Raw genomic sequence first — 20,147 nt, 5'->3', positions numbered from 1 at the left:
TTTTCTTCATTGCATTTCTTTCTAGAAAATAATATTTTGTGCTTAAAAAGTGCCATGGAAGAAAATCATTGGAAAATGTAAATCATCAAGACTGCTAAAAATATCTTGAACTGACAAAACTAAAAGATTATTGACTTTTTATCATGTTCTCTTTTATCTCAATATATAATTATGTTTTAAATTTGTATTGAAGTGGGATAACATAATTATTCAATTTGTCAACATACATTGCTAGCTTTTTATGTCCAGAAAGTATCTGATTTGTGGATAGAAAAAACACATGTATCTTGATTAAAATATAATTATTTCCATTTAAATGGGAGATTGTCTAAAAAAGGAAAACTTTAAATCTTTAAGAAAATGTTAAAAATCTTGAGTGTTGTAAAATAAAATTTATTTTATTTATTTATTTATTATTTACTTGTTTTATTTTTTTTGAGATGAAGTCTCACTCTATCACACAGGCTGGAGTGCAGCGGTGTGATCTCGGCTCACTGCAACCTCTGCCACGCAGGTTCAAGTGATTCTCCTGCCTCAGCCTCCAAGTACCTCGGATTACAGGCGCATGACACCATGCCCAGCTAATTTTTGGTATTTTTAGTAGAGATTGGGTTTCACCATGTTAGCCAGGATGGTCTTGATCTCTTGATCTCATGATCTGCCCACCTTGGCCTCCCAAAGTGCTGGGATTACAGGCATAAGCCACTCCACCCAGCCAGAAAATTTAAATATTAGAAAAAGCATATTTGTTTGTGGATACTAAGGCTCAATATGACAGCAAATACTTTTCAACTATATGTATTTAAAATAATAATAGCTAACACTTCCTAATCACTTTCTATGTGCCTGGTTCTATTTTAAATACTTTGTACATTTTAAATCATTTAATCCTCACAGTGACTCTATTTTGCCAATTATCCTCATTTTACCAATGAGAAACTAACACATAGAGACATTCATACTTGCTCAAAGTCATACAACTACTATTGGCATAATCAGGATTCAAATCCAGGCATTCTGGATCTGAAGCCTAAATTAGACAGCCTCTAGCTCTCTAGGGAGATTCCAATAAAAATTTATATAAGATTATTTCTTCAGAATTAAAAAAAAAAAAATCTTGAGACCAGGTGCAGTGTCTCACACCCAAAATCCCAGGACTTTGGAAGGCTGAGGCTGGAGGATTACTTGAGGCCAGGAGTGTAAGATCAGCTTTGGCAACATAGAGAAAACCCATCTCTACAAAAAATACAAAAATTAGCTGGGTATTTGTAGTTCCAGCTACTCAGGAAGGATCACTTGAGCCCAGGAGGTAGAAGTTGCAATGAGCCAAGATCACACCAGTGCACTCCAGCCTGGGCAAGACAGAGTGAAATCCTATCAGAGGAAGAGAAAGAGAGAGAGAGAAAGAAAGGAAGGAAGGAAGGAAGGAGGGAAGGAGGGAAGGAGGGAAGGAGGGTAGAGAGGAAGGGAGAAAAAGAGGGAAGGAGGAAAATGATATTCATCTATACAAATAAGCATCTGAAAGTAACTATAAAAAACTCTTTAAAAGAAGAGCAATAACTTACCAATGTTTTAAAACAGAGAATGAGTTTAAAACAGTCATTTTAAAAATTATGGGTTTTATTTTTCTCAACAATTTACTTAACAAGAAACCTAAAAGTAGGCAGTTAACGACCAGTACAGTGGTTCTCTAGTACCTTCAAGAGATAATGATTTCCTCTTGAATTTCTTCTCAGCCATCCTCAGTGAGGGCCTTAATTCTCAAGCTTATTACTTCATGGTGACAAGAGGGCTACACTTGATCCAACATCACTTTTGGATTCCAGTAAGCAAGAAGAAGATGAGCAAATAAGATAAAGACATAAGCCAAGTGAGTTGGTCCCCTTTAAAGAACTTTTTCAGAAACTCATCAGAGTGATTTTTATGTAACTGCAATAAAATCTAAAATTTAAAAAAATTTTCTTTAAAATTTTAGATTTTATTGCAGTTACAAAAACTTTCATATGTCCAAACTGCATTACAAGGAAAGCTGATTTAAAAAAAAAAAAAAAAAAAAGGTCTGTGATTGAGCACATTGCCACTCTGATCAAAATCAGAGCCTAAGAGTAAAGAAAGCTTACTGAGGGGGGCCTAGAATAGCCTTTGCTCTAGAGCTAGTTTGTCCTGCTACTAAGGTGTGGTCCTTAGTGTACTCTGTGTGTTCAACAATGAGCATTCTCACCTTGGCTAGTCAGGACTCAGCTGGTTGGAAATGCTCAGTTTACAGCTCCCCGGAAATTTCATCCTAACAGGCTCCCCCCTACCCCTGCCCTTTCTTCTGGGTAGCTCCTTCCTCTCCAGTACTTCTGGAAAATTCTAGCCTTTCCTGCCTCCATGTACTCCAATCTCTGACAACTAAACTCAGGGACACTGACATTCTGCTTGGGTTACCCCTTCTTATGATACAGTTCTGAAATCCTTCCTGTCAGTAATCTGAGGCAACTGAAGGCTCATGAAATTATTTCCCTTGTCCCAGGTGTCATATCGAGTCAGTAGAAAAATTCCTGAAGAATTACAGATACCTCCTAAATGTGGCAGATGATCTATAAGTCATTAATCTTCTGCTATAAAAGAGATGAGATGAGGCTTCCATAAACAAACTCCAGTAGTTTGCAGTCTTTAGGAAATTATTATTATTTACCACTTTACAGTTATGATTATGTAAATCTATCACATCTCATAACAAATGTGCTATTAAATATTTGTTTTTAACATTAAATAATAAGTTACTATTTTTGAGAGCTTTACAGATAATTGTATAATAGGCCTAAAGAGGAATGCCATGTAACTAGTATTTTTTAAATAAAACTACTTCATGCCAGATAGACTATGAAATGGGAGAGTTCCCTGACCTCCGTCACAGAACACGCAACAGGGTGTGGCTCATCTGTTTGGCCACCATATACTCAAACCCCTTATGAGAGAGGGAGCAGGAAGATAGGCAGATGCAGGAACAAGGGTGAGTACTCTTGGGCTGCAGCCCCATGGCAGCATCTAGGGGTGGGTGTCTGTGACTCCTGAAGCCCCAGTGGATGTGTTACAGTGCTCCTTTAACTCTGTCATCTGCAAACATTAAGTGTTAACCAGTTCAGTGCCCTCTTGGTACCCAGGTCCTTGTCTGGCATCCAGGAAGAATCAGGTCACAAATGGACTTGAAGGATGGTGAATGCAGGTATTTTGTTGAGTGGTGGAGGTGGCTCTCATGGATAGATAGGGAGATGGAAAGGGGATGGAGAAGGAAGATGCTCTTCCCCTGAAGTTTGGCCATCTCACCGCCAAACTCCTCTTCAACTATCCCCAGCTGAACTCCTCTCAACATTCAGATGCCCCTTCTCTTTTCTCCTTCTCTACCATACCGCTCTTCTGTTCCTCTGCTCTTTTGCTCATCTGCTTGTCTGATCATCTGCTGATGGAGGCTGTTGTTTGGGGTTATATGGGTACAGGATACAGGGGTGTGGATGGTCAAAAAGGCAACATTTGGGTTCAAAAACAGGAGTGCCTGTTCGCATTTAAGGCCACAGGTTTCCAGGCTTGAGGATGGGGCCTTTGACAGGGAACTGCCCTCTTCTACTCAGTATTTTCTTGCCTCCTGTCTGTATCAACTGCAGTAACTTTTATAATTATATTAAAGATACTTTAATAATAAGTATAATTATGGGAAATTAGGGTAAATTATAATGTTTAATGTGGGGTTCTTTTGTGGTTGTGGTTGTGTTTTTGTTTATGTTTTGTTTAGTATTCAAAGTGCTTTTAACCAGCTCTCCAGTCACGCCTAGCTCAAGGAATTGAAAATGTTAGCTCTCATGTAGAAGAAATAACTGCACAGAATGATTTGAACAGTAGCAAAAAAAGTGGTTTGCACATCTCCTCTGCATCTGTCTTATTCTGGGATCACAGCTAAGAGAAATTAGTTAATTCCACCAGGTGAAGAAGTCAGGCTGGAAGGTGCTGTTTTCTAGACATAATTTATTGGATTGGCCAAATGCTGCAGAAACAGGTTCTAGGAGGGATATCAGTCAAGCAGAGAATGCTGGACATCCAGAATCTATGAAAACAGACATGAGGTGCCCTGTGGCAGGGAAGGGGTATTCTACACAGGCAAATAGAAAAGAAGCACAGGTAATTCCAAAGTGGATGCTATTTAGGATCAGGTAAGCAAAGAGTGCTTGCATGGAGGAAAATCTATCACAGCAAGAAACTGGTGGGGACTCTAGGATTCAAAGCAAGGGTGCCAGTCTCTTGAAACAAGACTAGAAAGAGGAATGCAAGCCATATTTCTAGAAGGACAATGGTGCTCCAACAAGACAAGGCAGAAAACCTCAGATTTGGGTTGAACCGGCCACAGAAGGACCCATTCAGAGTCTCAGAGTGTCAGGCAAGAACTGATGCTTCTGTCCCTTGTATAGGTCGATTTGACCTTTTAGGGTTTTATGAAGCTGAGCCCAATGGAAGGAAGGAGTCCAGAGGCAGAGCTATGGGAAGAAAAACACGATACTGTATGAGAACGCTGGCAGGAGATGAAACCACCAGGCTTTCTGCCGTGTGCTCAAATGTCTTATCTTTAGAATAACTTTTAGGGAGTCTTTTAGAGGATCTGTTAATATGAAATATACTACCAGAGAGATGACATACTAAGCCCCTAAGAGATCGGCCATTAGCATATATTAGTTTATCAGATTAGCCATTAGTTTCAAGCACAGAGAGTAAGGTCCTGAGGGAATAAAATTCAGACATTTGGATTTAAAGGAGATTTAAAGGAAAAAGAGTTCCAGAGTAGGTAATCTAATACATATTAAAAATCAGGGAGAAAGTTGTCTTTTATGTTCCTCATTTTGCATTTTCCTCTAGCCAACATGCTTTGGGAATTCACTATGTGCCAGGCAATTCCAAAGCACTTCAAATAGATTAATTCATATAACCCTCCAATCCTATTGGTACTTTTTATCATTTTTTTCTCTAGAAATAGAAATATTGAGGCTCAAAAACTTTCTCAAGATGACATGGCTGGTAAGTGGCAGAACCAGGATTTAAGTTCTTCTGTGTCTGATGGCCCAAATATTCTTACAGTAGCATCTTTAAAAGTCCAAGTGAGAGGCGCTGATGTTTTCACTACAGAAGGTGTCATTGGCAACAGTGAGATGGGAGTAGAGCAAAAAAGTACCACACAGAACAGATCAATAGTCAACCAGTATTTGTTAGGTGCCAATCATTATCAGAGATTTTGCTAGGTACTAGGGATCCTGTCACTGAGAAACCAGATATGACCCAGACTTCATGGGGCTCATAGCCTTACAAGGAAAGAACACTTATACAGTACAACAGTAGTGATTTAACAAACAACCTACAAATAAGTATAAACTTTACAAAGGGTTGAAAATAGAGGTACCAGGTAAGGGCACCATCAACAGAGCTAACAATTCTGTTTTGATAACTGTCATATTTAAGCAAAAGAAGGGAATTGACATAATTCTGGAGTATACTCATCTGTAATCCCAGCTACTCAGAGGGCTGAGGCAGGAAGTTCACTTGAGGCCAGAAGTTCAAAACTAGCCTAAGCAACATAGTGAGACCCTATCTCTCTAAAAAAAAAAAGTAATAAAAGATATTCTAAAGTTTAGAGAGAATGAGCATAGGAAAATCAGAAAGTAGAGAAATTTGCAGGAAAGAGAAAAATGTGCTGAGTTGAATTTATAATGGTAAATTCAGGGTAAATTTGAAACATCTAAGAATTGTCCACTAAACAACCAAAGATACAGGCCAGGTGCCAGAAGCAAGGAAAGGGGATGCTGTCGTGAGCCCTGGAGAACCACTCTGTACACAACCAAGCTGCATACAATCCAAGAAGGGTATCGGAGCTCTCCCAGGAATGATCTTCAATCTCTATCCATGTCTAGGGCTGCCCATGTGGTAGTGGTAAGGAAGAAGAGGTCATGGAGGGTGAAAAATAAAGTTGGTACCAGCATCTGGTATCTGAAACGAAGCATCACTTAAAAATTCCACAGTCCTTCTTTTTAAATAATAATTGCCAAAATTACCTGTGTCTATTCTGTGCCTGGATACAATCTAGTTTAGGTCTCATTACAACACCATAAAGAAACATTGTTATTATTATCCCTAATGTAACACCAAGAAAATTGAAGTTCAGGAAGGGTAACTTCTCTAAGTCCCATAGCTATAAAGGCTGTATCCAAGATTCAAGATTCAAACTCAGACCTGAGCTTTAAGGACTACAGATCAAGAGGAGGAGGAATAAAAGGACTTTTCCTTTCTTAAATTCCTGGTGTGAAGGGATAGAATGAAATTCCCAGCCAGGATGGTGGCGCATGCCTGTAATCCTAGCACTTTGAGAGGCTGAGGCAGGTAGATCACCTGAGGCCAGGAGTTTAAGACCACCCTGGCCAACATGGTAAAATCCTGTTTCTATTAAAAATACAAAAATTAGCCAGGCATGGTGGCACACACCTGTAATCCCGGCTACTTGGAAAGCTGAGGCACGAGAACCACTTGAACCCAGGAGGCAGAGGGTGCAGTGAGCTGAGATCGTGCCCTTGCACTCTAGTCTGGGTGACAGAGCAGGCTCTGTCTCAAATAAATAAATAATTTTTTAAAAGAATGAATTTTCTTATTTTACCTGGCAATAGCAAGATGTGTAATTTTATACCCCAATGCTAGTAGAGGGGAACTTCATTAGTCTGCATCCCTTAAAGTCTAAGGTATTTTAGATACTTTGTCAGACTCTGATAGTCTGAATTTTGTCTCATCTCCACAACCTTTCAATTGATTGAGTTAATGGGTGTTCCCTCTGTGTTCGAACTAACCTTCCCTTTGTGATTGCTTCCATAAGATATTGGAAGATGGGGAGGAAAAATACAGAAGGAAACATCAGAGGATATCTAATACTGGAAAAATCAGCTTATCAAGAAACGCTCCCAAAGTATCCTCTGAAATCCACAGAAGTTGTGCCCGGATAACCAAATGCAGAAGGAAGAGCTGTCTCTTTTCTTAGCACTCGTTAGAAGTGGAGAGTAACCATTGGGAAATTACCCGAGCTCTTTAACCTCTGTTCTTCCATCTATGTAAAAACGCTAACCTGAAAGTTACCCTGCGGAGCCCTTGCAAGAATTTAATGAGATAATGCTTGCTTATGTGTTCTCTGTATGGTGTGTGGTGCTGAACAAGGCCTCAATAAATGTGTGTCTGTTTAAAAAGTTTAGGTAATATATATGAAAGCTTTCTACAAGCCTTAAGTGCTATATAAATGTGGCTATTTCTTAAACAATGAGAGAAAATAGACTTAGTCATGTAATGTGAATATGCAGACACCTAGGAAGATCTCTTTCTAGCTGAAATATTGATGCCACTGTTTCTCTTTAAGGCCTTTTCTATTTGGTCATGCTTAATGTAATAGTATCTAAAAGCCACTTAGTATTTTCTGTGCAAACGTGCCACTGCAGAACTGAATAATAAAAGTTGCACCTTTGAAAACAATATGAAACATTTAAGCACCAATGACCCAGTAGCCTCATCTAGCTTTGTGACTCATTATCATCCAACATCAATGTTTCCATTGTCACTCTGCTGTTTCAGATAACAATGTGGTCTGGACAGTTGCCTGCTGGCCATTTAAGAGATTAGGGATTTTTTTTTTTCCTCCTTAGTCTACCACTGTGTTCATTCCCAGCTATACAGTTACCATTTGTAAATCAGTGAAGCAAGAAATTAAGGACACACTAGCAGCCCTGCCTGTGGAATACCAATAACAACAAGGTGTAGAGTTGCTTTGCTGCCTTGCTGCTGCCTACCACACATCCAGCTAAAACATCACTCCTCCAAATGAGCACCATTATCTCAGTCACCAGGAGGAATAAATAAGGCACAGTAATAACCAGACTCAGGTACAATGAAATAAATTTTCTGGATTTTATAGTAACTCTGGTTCTTTTAATAGTTTTATAGAAAACTAGAACTGTTTATTTTCTAATGCTTTGTTTTCATTTTTGATTCTTAGGTTAATTTAGTTTTTAACCTCTCTGCTATCTGAGGTGGTTCCCTAGCTGTGCTTTCAAATGCAAATTGTTCGGCACAAATGACACCTGATAATTAGGAAGCAAAAGAAGCGGGTAAGAAAGTTGTTGAAATACAACTGAGAGAGCTGAGGTGTTTTTTTTTTTTTTTCTTTGTATGGAAGGATCAAAATCTACCTTCCTGGTTAGTTACACTATCCCTGCATATGCTTTGGTGAACTGTCCCATTAGTGAGAAGCCACCAACATGTCTATATCCTGCCAGTATATTGTATACAACATATATTCTTCCCTCTCAAAAATCCAGGGCAATCAAAAGAAACAGATTCATATGTAATAACATTTGGGAAATGACACAAAATCCTCAAACTCCAAATAGTTTTCTGGATCATTGGACCCAGGCTTCCATGTGTTCTGGGAGCAGCAAAATATTAGTCAATTTACATGTAAGATTTTTTGTGTTGGGAAATTACCCTAACAGATATTATGATGTAATAGGATGCTATACAATAATGAAAACTGGATGGCTATAACAAAGGAATCAGCAGACAGAATGAACAGCTCTGAAATTTATTTGAAAATAGAATATAAACAGGGGAGGGATATATTTATTTCATAAATTACATGGGAAATTGGCTAATTACTTGAAAGAATAAACAAGAGTTTCAGCTTATAACATGCCCCGATTAAATTCCAGATGAGGAACTAAACATAATAAAGCAAGCTGGTAGAGAACTAGAAGAAAATGTAAAATAAATAATTCATTTGATGGGTAAGGACTTTCTAATATAAACATAATGGAAGACACTATAAATGTTTACATGATGACAGGTTTACATAAACCAATCTCCACTAAAAGAAACTAGGACGCTTTGGAGAAATGGCAGATTCCAGGGCTAGGGTGGGAAAGTACAAGATGGGTCTAGAACATCTTATTGTGCCGGAAAATACGAAAGAGCTTAAAAAATATGAAGATAGGTCCAAAGGATGTAGGAACTTCCACTGGCCAAGTCTGGGATTATTTAAATATAAAAATAAATGTTAAAATAGATTACACCCCATTGAATAAAATAGATAGTCATGAGTCTATATTGATATAAATTAATAATGAATAATTGAAATTTTGAGGCAAAGTAGGATAATGTAGTGATATAGGAGTTAAAAAGAAATTATTTAGGCCGATAATGAGGGTAACAGAGTCCTCAGTAAGATTTTCCATTTAATAAAAAGCAGCTCCCAAATAATTTATTTTCCAACAAAAAGCAGCCTATAAAATCAAGCTGTGAACATAGATAAGCAAGCTGGAAGCTTGCACAGGTGAATACCAGCAGCTATGCCAATAAGGAAAGGCTACCTGGGGGCCAGGCATGTGCAACATGGAGGCTCCATCTTCCCTTTCTTTCGTCAACCACATGTACAGTAAGGAACAGACAACATGGCACTGGCCAAGTAGAGAACCAATCTGCGTAATAAAAGATTAGAGTGGGTGGCCAGCTTCTCTATGTGCTATGTAAATAACACATCTGGTCCAACCAATCTTTGGGCTCTATGTAAATCAGACACCGCCTCCTCAAGCTACAGTGCTTTATAAAATCCTGTCCACGTCCCTGCTGACCGGAAGTAACACTTGAAAGCCCCCCTCTCTCTGCAGGAGGGAAAGCTATTCTCTTTTTCTTTCACCTCCACTCTTTTTTTTTTTTTTTTTTTTTTTGGGACTGAGTCTTGCTCTGTCTCCCATGCTGGAGTGCAGTGGCTCCACTCTTAAACTCACTTCTTGTGTGTTTGAGTCCTTGAATTCCCTGGCCTGAAATGATGAACCTCGGGTATTTACCCCCGATAAGGATGAATGATGCTGCTTCAGTAGGATAACACAACTTCAAAATCCTTCCCTTCAAAATACTGTCACTGAACTGAATGTAGTTCTGCCCACCCAATGAAGCAAAGCCAAACACCGACATCAGGATTTGCAGCAAGAGAAAAGTGAGGCATTTATTGCTGAGCACTCATGCTTAAGACCTGAATTCCTCAGTGAATTATTTGTAAGGGTTGTTAAACGCAGAGAGGCAGAGGTTCCAGGCAAAGTCATAAATCTATACATGAAGGCTGTATATTGAGTTGACTTAAAAAAAAAAAAAAGACGGACATTTTGAAGCAGGGACCTACAGGTCATAGGTGGCTTCAAAATTTTTCTGAGTTGTGATTGGTTCAGGACACAAAAATTTGTCTCAAATTTCAAGGTCAGCAGAAAAGAATGCTAGCTATGGCCCATGGGTGTTACCTCCAGTCCCCTCAGGAAGAAACTTAGAAGAAAGAATGGTGGTCAGAGTTCAGGCCTTGGTTCCCTCTTAGCTGGGGTCTGTGTGCAGGTGGATAGTATTTTCCATTTCATGGGAGTTGGGGGTTTCTGAAAAACAACTCAGGGACAGATGTTAAGCTGTTATCTTTAGTTTCTATAGGGAACCAAACATCTTGTGACTCTAACTTCCTTGGCAGTTGTTTTAAGCTACTATTACCTTCTTGCTTATCAAGTTGCGCATTTATTTCTCCAGGCTAGCCAGGTGCCTAGAATTTCCTTTGAAATAACCAAAGATTTCCCTTTCTTTCCATGCTTGTGGGGGATGGGGCGTTAGGCTGGCAGGCCCCTAATAGGGATCCCTGCTCCGTCTCAATACTATACTCATTAAAGACAAAAGGCAAAAAATAAACTTTACGTTGAAGGATCCTGACGGATACCACCTTAATCAAATGTTTAATGTGCCCATCACTAGTAATAGGACAAATCTAGATAGTGTTCTGCCTGGTAAGAAGTGATAAGAAGAATAGAGCCTCCCCTCTGTGATATTCCTGACAAAGGTGCATAACCTGAATTTAATCATGAGGAAACCTCAAAGAAACTCATGAGGGACATCACAAGAAATAATTGATGTGTAATCTTCAAAAGTACCAAGGCTGTGAAAATCAAGGAAATACTGAGGAACCGTACTAGATTTATGGAAACCAAGGAGACATGGCAATAATATGCAATGTGATTCTCAGTCCTTTTACATAATAGGTATTATTGGGACTATTGGTGAAACTGGAATGGGGTCTGAAGATTAGATGGGGATGATATACCAACATCAACTTCCACCAATTGGATTGGTGGTATTGTAACAAAGGAGAATATCTTTGTTTATAGGAAATGCACTAAAACATTCAGGGGTGGTGAGGCCTCCTGTTGGCAGCTTAGTCTCAAATGTTTCATGAATAAAAACATTCTTGCAACTCTTTGTTAGTTTGAGATTGTTTCAAAATAATAACAACATTAACCAAAGAACAAGTGTATCTATTCCAAATTTTCTTTCGCCTTCTGTTAGGTACATCTAAATATTATGTTCATATCATGATATATTTTTGGTATATCTGTTACCACAGTTTAATCTTTCCTTGCACAAATTTAAATGGCAAACAATAGGGAAATTATTATGCCATAGCTATATGCTGGAAGATTATAAATATTTTAAGTGTTTTTGTTTTGACAAATAGGTAACAACATGGGAAGATTCTCATGGTGTTCTATTGTTTTAAAATGAGAGTAAAGTAAAATAGTATTTACAAAATTAATGTGATTCTGAAAATACGTTTACAATCTGAAAGGAAATATGCACTTCAACCAAGGTTATATCTGGGTAGTGTGAATATGGATGATTTATTTTCATTTTTATTTTGGCGTTATGTCTCAATTTCATATAATGACCATTCATTTGTAAACAAAAAATTGAAATTGTAATAGTAATTAATATAAAGTGATGTGAAAAGGAATAAGAAAAAACTGTTGATTAAAGAATGAAGGAGCACAGGGAACTTCACCTGAAAATATGCTATTTGGCATAATGAGTGTTTTGAATTAAAGATCAAGACAGACCCACCAAGAACAATGGAGAACAATCCATCTCGACACCCACACCTTCAAATCCTCTCCCTATCCCGAAGCACAGATGAAGCTGTCTTATCTAGGCCTATAGTCTAGACCTAACAAAGAAGAAAACAATTACCTCTGGTCCTTTCTCTTAGGTTTTCATTAGCTAAACCCATATCACAGGAAGGAAGACTAAAATCTGACAAGAAACCTGGATAAATTTTTGTCACAACTTTATCCACTCTGAGGGCCCAACGGACTTTGTCCCAAACCATTGTATGTTCTTCAAGCTCACTGAATTCCCCTAAAAATTATTTACTATCTCCCTAAAATGATCCACACTTTCCTGTCTCCTTTTTCCCGAAGAAGTAAGGCACATAAAAGCTGTATCCCATTGGGATATTAGGCAATCACTCTGTGATTCTCCTGTATACTCATGGTAGTAACAAATCTGCATCCCTTTTTCTCTTATTAATTTTCTGTTAGTTGATTTTTTAGCAAACCTTCCAAGAGCAAAGGGGACACTTTTTCTTTACCCCTGCAGGAGGACGTCTTTAAGGAAGTGAACCGCTGCTGGATATATTACAGAAATCATCATGATAAAGAAGGTATTAAAGTAAGACTGGAAATCAACTGTTTTGCCCAAGGGACAGACCCTCAGCTGTGACTCTGCACCTGATCTCTGTGGCTTTGCTGAAATGTAGCTTTAACCCTTGACTACCCTAATGGTGAGCACCAGCGTGATGGAGAGGCGAGAGCACAGACTCTGGCTGTTAGTCTCAATTTCTTCCTCTGCGGTTTGGTGTGAAGCAGATGGTATATGGAGCCCCCAGCATAGTAGCTGGCATCTGGTGCTTCCTGACCCATGCTCTGCCTGGGCCACACCTCTGCTAGTGCAGGGAAACCTGGGCAGCCTGAGGTTCACAGACCAGCTGGTCCCCATTACCTGTACTTTTCCCACTAAAGTCTTCCTTCCTTATCCCCTTCCTCAGTCACCACAAGGGAACCATTTCCTTACCCTCTATCTGTACTTTACCCACAAGACACCCCCTTCCTTACCCACCCCCTTCCTTACTCAATCTGGTCCAGGGCAGATTTCAGGGCTCAGAGCGCAATAAAGAAGGGTCAGTAATCCATAAATCCAAATATTCAGTTTCCTGGCAGACATAGAATCATTCGTAGTCTTGAATCAAAAGAATCTGTTCAAGATTAGAAAAAAAAAAATTACCTAACTGTGTTTTTCATTAATAGAAACTGCATATAGAAATTCTTTAGAACAACATCATACACCGTGTAGTTGACAATTCACTGTGCTCTATTCTAGGCTCAGTTTCAGCATATTTGAAATCAGCTAGGAGGCTTCTGTTGGTACAAAATACAGTATTTGTAGACTGATCTAGTCCTGCGACAAGTGGTAAAGAAGTATGAACTGCAGCTGCCATATGGCAACGTGAAGGAAATGTTTCTCTCCAGAGAAATACTTGAAAGTGTCATAAAAACAGTAAAAACATTTAACATTTCAAAAGGCTTAACTTCAGTTTGTAGATAAACTGTGTCAACAGGCTGCTTTTGTTCAAATCTCAGCAGATAGATGATAACCAGGCAGTTAAGTAATGTGACTTTGTGCAAGATACTTAAACTCTGGAGGCTTTGGTTTCCTTATAGAAAACAGGGAATAGGCCCTGGGATTATAGTCAAAATTAAAAGAAATAATGTATATACAGCAACTAGCACAATCTCTGATCTCTATGGAAAAGACTTGATAAGATTATCATCATTATTTTTATATTATGAATACATTTGTTGTGTTACATATAATTGATGTCTACCTGCTGTTGAAAGTATGTATAGGCATACAGATATAGATGGTAAAAGAAAAGAGGAAGAGAAAGAATCAGAAAAATATATGCTTGATTCACCTTCCCAACCCTGCTATTCAAACCTTTTATTCTGAAATGCCATTTTCCCTGTCTCCATAGTCAGAATACCATCCACCCAGTCGCTCAAGCCAAATATTTTAGAGTCAACGTTAATATCTCCCTTTCCCTTACTGGCTGGCCACTCTATCTAATTTCAGTTATTATAATCCCATCATCATCTCTCCCTGGACTTTTGTATTTTTATTTAGCTTCCTCTTCCTAAATCGTCTCCCTGCTTTCATTTAGAGTCCCCTCTAACTACAAAACCAGAACTTTCTTCTTAAAATAGAAATTAGATCACATCTCTCTTCCCAATTGGAAACCCTTCAATGACTTTTCATTGTGCTTCAAATGAGATGCAAACACCTTTCCAGGGCCTCCAAACTGCTGCAGGATCAGATTCCCAATACTCTCTAATGCCACCTCCCACACCCTCCCTGACTACATTTCAGTCTGTTGAACAAGCCAAGCTCCTTTCCACCTCACAGCCTGTGTACAAATCATTCTCTCTGCCTGGAACACTCTTCCATTTTCACATAAATGTCTGATTCCTGTTTGACCTTCAAGCCAGAACTTCAAGGTCAGCTGCTCAGAGAGGTTTTCCCAGGACACCAACTGAAGCAGACGACCTCCTCACCTCAGTTATTCTCCAGATCCACATTGTGTCTTAACAGCACATAAAATAACTTGTATTTTAATAGTTTTTCACTTTTTTGTGTGTCTGTCTCTCTCAAAGGCTGTAAATAACTTGAAGGCTGGGACCATATTTTTCTTTTCCATTTTTTCACTTGCAGTGCTCAACATGATGCACTGTGCTGTGCATAGAGAAGATGTTCAGTAAATATTTGATGTAAAAATTTGGGGAATTGGAAAAAACAATCTTGTAAATTTCCATCGTTAAAATGCCCTAGATGTATAATAATTTATTTTCATTCATTAATGAAAGGTCAGAGAGGAAAAACGACAACATATTTTTATATGTTTATATGTATGCTTAAAAGGTTAAAAGTATTTGATCCTTTATGGATCAACTGTTCAAGAATTCTCTGTTGTCTAGGAAGAGGTTATGTGAAAGAGACAAATGTAAATTCAGGAATTTTGCTCCTTGCAGTTAATTGACACTTTCAGAACCAATGGATCACATGAGTCACTTTTTAAAACTCTTTCTCCTATTTTAAAGGATACAGTGGTTTGAAACCAACATTATAACAGCATATTTTATAGGACATGTTCCTTATTGATCACAGGGAAAGATTAATTTCAAGTGGGTAATTGTCATCTGAGGGTCTGACTTCTCGTGGGTCCCAGCTGCTTTTTTTCTGGATAACTTAGTCAATATTAGAAGTTGACTACAGTGAATGCCATGCTGTGTCTCTCAGATCCTCCTCTCTGGAATTGAGGTCCTCGCCCCCCAGCAGTTACTGTGCTGCTGAAGACAGCTAAGGTCATGTCCCATTTCAGGGGATGGTCCTTATTCAAGAGCTACCCTGGGCAAGTTGAGAGTGGGAGAAATCCAGCCTCTTGCATAAGGTGACAGCACAAATCTGAGGGGTCATTCCAGCGCCAGAGATCTGTTGGAAAATTAAGGCCTATGTTGCATATACATTCACTGCATTGAGTTCAGCTCCTTTCTCTGTCCAATCCTACTTTCTTTACTTCCCTACAGATGTTGATCCCCAAATCATTCCCCAGTAACATTCCTGTAGCCAGATCTCCATCTCAATGTGGAAAAGATATTTCTAATAATGGTCTGGCTGTGTCTCCACCCAAATCTCCTCTTGAATTGTAGTTCCCATAATCCCCACATATTATGGGAGGGACCCAGTGGGAGATAATTGAATCATGGGGGCAGTTTTCCCCATACTGTGCTCATGGTAGTGAATAAGTCTCAGAAGATCTGACAGTTTTACAAGGAGTTTCCCCTTTCACTTGGCTCTCATTTCTCTCTTGCTTGTCACCATGTTAAGATATCCCTTGCTCTTCCACCATGATTGTGAGGCCTCCCCAGCCATGTGGAACTGTGAGTCCATTAAACTTCTTTTTCTTTAGAAACTATACAGTCTCAGATATGTCTTTATCAGCAGCATGAAAATGGACAAATACAGTCTCCTTTTTAAGACACTGATTAAGGTGATTTGGTGCCACTTTTTTTCTACCATTCCCCTTTCCTTTGGCATGGAAGGAGTCCTCTGGGGAAAGGGTGAATAAATAGAGTCTGCTGTTCAGCTCTCTCTTAACCACAGGTGGTATTTGATGACAGTTTTGAAAATGGTAATGGCACAGTCTCCTGCTGACCCATCTTGAAACCAAAACTATCATTCATCTCCTTTCTACACTCTAGGCATCTCCCCAGTACATAGAAAAATGTAAGATGGACCACTTCATCACTAATTAATTAGTAAGAGACTAATCATAGATACATACTTTGATACAATTACAGTCGCCCTCCCAACTATGGTTTTGCACTCCAGAGTTTCAGTTATCCATGCTCGAACTTCAGTGCAAGAATATTACATATAGTAAGACATGTTGAGAGCACTCGAGAGAGCTCATATCCACTTGACTTTTATTATAGTATGTTGTTATAATTGTTCTATTTTCTTACTAGTAATTGTTGTTTGTCTCTTACTGTGCCTAATTTATACATTAAACTTTATTGTAGGTATGCATATATAGGACAAAACACAGTATATACAGGGGTCAGTACTATCTGTGGTTTCAGGCATTCACTGGGGGTCTTGGAATGTATCTTCTGTGAATAAGGTGAGACAACCATATATTAAAAACGTGTTATGAGCTGAATTGGGCCCCATCGCCCAAAATCATATGTTGACATCCTAACTTCAGAATGGGACTGTATTTGGAAACAGGATCTTTAAAGAGGTAAAGTTAACAGGCGGTCATAGGGATGGGCCCTAATCCAATACAAATTGTGTGCTTATAAAAAGAGGAGATTGGAACACAGCCACACACAGAGGGAAGACCATGTGAAGACAGGCAGGGAAAACACAGCCATCTACAAGCCAAGGAGAGAGGCCTTAGAAGAAACCAACCCTGCCAAACACCTTGATCTCAGGCTTCAAGCCTCCAGCACTGCGAGGAAATAAAATTCTGTTGTTTAAGCCACGAAGTCTGTGGTACTTTATTATAGAAGCCCCTGGAAGTAATGGAACACGGAATCATAAGACTTGTGGATTTTGTTTCATGTCCTTTAAATGCCCTAAGCCTGAGCACACCTAAAAGGCCAGGCAGAAGCACCTATAGAGGGGCTCCAGAAAGTCTTTAGGCTGTGTGACGTTTTTGTCCCTTGCCTTGGTTTCTCTGATCCATCCTTGTTTCCATATATTTCTGCTTGGTGAATTAATCATTTGGTGATTTGTGAATTGATCATTTGGTTTTAGAGTGTTTCCTCCAGCCACACCTTGTATTCCTGTACACACCTTCCTCTGATTTCATGCTGTTCCTGTTGTACCTTGCACCCCAAGCCCCAGGAAGCAATCCTGGCCAGGTTTCTACTAATCTAGCTCTTCCTCAAAGAGGAGACAGGCTGGAAATTTCAAAAGCTGCACATAGCTTAGAGAGCGCAAGTTACTAACTGGGGATTTTATTCTGATCCCCTACCTAAAAATTTAGCAAATAGATCTTATTGGACAGCTTGTGCCTCCTAGATTTAAGGCATAATGTATCAACAAAATTTAATTAAGGGAAAGAAAAAAATTAATAAATATATAGATTTGAAAGGCTTGAATTGATAATGGCAAAGTCTCCCGCTGACCTCTGACCCATCATGAAACTGAAACAACCATTTGCTTCCTTTCTATATTCCTTTCTATATTCGATTTTGCACAAATGCACATATGTCTAGTCCCTTCCTGACCCATATATATATGGAATACATATATATATGGAATATATATATATATACACATATATAGTAAGTGAACATCATTGTAAGTGACAATTCCCATTGTCCCCCAGGAATCCAGGAATCCTTTATGTGACACTTTGGGATCTCTATCCAGCCTTCTCCAGGCACTCTGCTGACCAAATCATCTCTGATAAGTGTCTCAAGGCACCACCACACTTCTGCCATCTTAAACCTGCACCACCACAGATACTCAGGAGCCCTCAAGGCGCCTGGACTGTATAGTGCTCCATGGCAGAACAGGTACCTCAGTCTCATGCTAATACAGTCAAAGAGCATCAGATCTGCGCTGCCCACATGGAAATGCTCAGCTTCTGGTATAACAGTTGTTTAATTGCTTCATGTACAGCCCCCCTCCTGTCCTTGGACTCAGTCAAGGTGCAGGGACATATTTGAGTGACGGGTTCTGTTCTGTGCTCTGTAGTGATGACTAAGGCTTTGTTTCTGGGTCAAGTTTGTCACGACTCCTTTTTCTCTTAGGGGAAACTCTCTCCTGGCATATTCCTCAGTGCCTCATGCAAAGAGGATTCTGGTAAGCTGTCCTGCTGGCTTTCCAAATATGCCCGGGAGAGCTGAATAGTTGCTTCTAGGACAAGCCAGGGACTTCCTGCCTCCAGCACCTCTCTCCACAGCCTCCCTCTCAATATGTTTATAGAGAGGGAGTTATAGACAAAAAGTAGAGAAGACACCATTGCTTCTTGTGGGGGAAGCTGAAATGCTGGCTGTATTTTCTCTGGATATTGTACATTGCTCTTATCCCTATTGTCTGGTCTGAATTAAGACATCCAACTTTCACCTTATTATTGTCAGAGACGGTTCTATTGCCCTTACTTGTGTAAGCCAAAAAGAAGCTGAGACAGGTCTAAAGCAATTTAGAGGTCTATTTTGCCAAGGTTAAGGACCATGGCCCATGGCACAGCCTCAGGAGGTTCTGAGAGCATGTATCTAAGGTGGCTGAATTACAGCATGGTTTTATACATTTTAGGGAGACAGAAGTTATAGGCAAAGACATACATCAATACATGGAAGGTATACATTGGTTCAGCCCAGAAGGGCAGGACATCTTGAAGGGATGTAGGGGGTGTCTTTCAGGTCATAGGTAGATTCAAAGATTTCCTGATTGGCAATTGGTCAAAAGAGTTAAGCTCTGCCTGAAGAGTTGAATTTGAAAAAAAAAAAAAAAAGGCTTGAGTAATTTAGATAAGGGGGACTGTGGAAGCCCCTAGGTAGCAGGCTTAAGGGAAAATAGGAAATATCTCTTATCAGACTAAAAAATGTCAGTCTCCCTAGAAAGGACCTAGCAAGGGAAGGATGTTCTCTACAGAACAGATATTTCCCCCATAAGAGATGGTTTTGCAGGGCCATTTCAAAATATGTCAAAAAAATACATTTTGAGGTAAATGTTTTGCCTGCTATCTGTCATATGATGCTATACCAGAGTCAAGTTGGAATTTGGTATCTTATTGTTACAGAGAGTCTGTTTCGTCAGTCTTAAGGTCTCTGTTTTAATTCTAAAATGAACAAGAAAAAAAATTCTCACTAATTCAAACTGTCTACATTCTATCTCTCTGGTTATTATTCTTTTAGCTCACCTCCATAAGTTTATTTATTTATTTATTTATGAGATGGAGTCTCACTCTGTCATGGAGGCTGGAGTGCAGTGGTGCAATCACAGCTCACTGCTATCTTCAACTCTGGGCTCAAGGGATTTTTCTTCCTCAGTCTCTTGAGGTGGGACTACGACAAACCACAACGCCCAGCCACCTTCCTCACTTTTAAATTCTGCTTTTTTCATTTCCAATTCTCATTTTTTTTTTCAGATAGAGTCTCACTCTGTCATCCAGGCTGGAGTGCATTGGCACCATCTCAGCTCACTGCAACCTCCACCTTCCAGGTTCAAGCGATTCTCCTGCCTCAGCCTCCCAAATAGCTGAGACTATAGGTGTGCACCACCACATCCAGCTAATTTTTGTATTTTTAGTAGAGACGGGGTTTTGCCATGTTGGCCAGGCTATAACCTCAAGTGATCCACCCGCCTCGGCTTCCCAAAGTGCTGGGAATACAGGCATAAACCAACACGCCCGGCCTCCATTTGCAATTATTGCCGCTAGGGCAGTTTGAAAAGACATCGCTGCATAAGAGTGTGTGTGAATATAATATTCACATATTCCTCCAAAAATAAATAGTGAAAGTACCTTATATTTTTCAGTAGCCCATGTCAATTATGGTTTTGTTTAAACTGAATATATTATAAATCTCTATCCACATAATCTCCCCTCCCATTTTATATGGGACAAAGATCACAATATTTCCAACTACCATGTCTTTCCAAAGCAGGCTGCT

The 20,147-nt window shown here is 39.3% G+C and overlaps 1 long non-coding RNA gene across 1 annotated transcript; it reads right to left on the bottom strand.

Moving 5' to 3' along the window:
• Positions 1–626: 626 nt before the first annotated feature.
• Positions 627–19,900, bottom strand: LOC116527086. The gene is made up of 3 exons (XR_004258382.1): positions 19,884–19,900; positions 19,837–19,840; positions 627–705 (listed from the first exon to the last, which is right to left on the bottom strand). It is a non-coding gene; the product is annotated as an uncharacterized LOC116527086 (long non-coding RNA).
• Between the last annotated feature and the right edge of the window lie 247 nt (positions 19,901–20,147).

The sequence above is a fragment of the Sapajus apella genome, unplaced genomic scaffold (genome assembly GCF_009761245.1).
Source record: "Sapajus apella isolate SASKATOON/1434 unplaced genomic scaffold, GSC_monkey_1.0 scaffold53, whole genome shotgun sequence".
NCBI classification, from domain to species: domain Eukaryota; kingdom Metazoa; phylum Chordata; class Mammalia; order Primates; family Cebidae; genus Sapajus; species Sapajus apella.
This window is presented reverse-complemented; position numbering and strand designations above follow the sequence as displayed.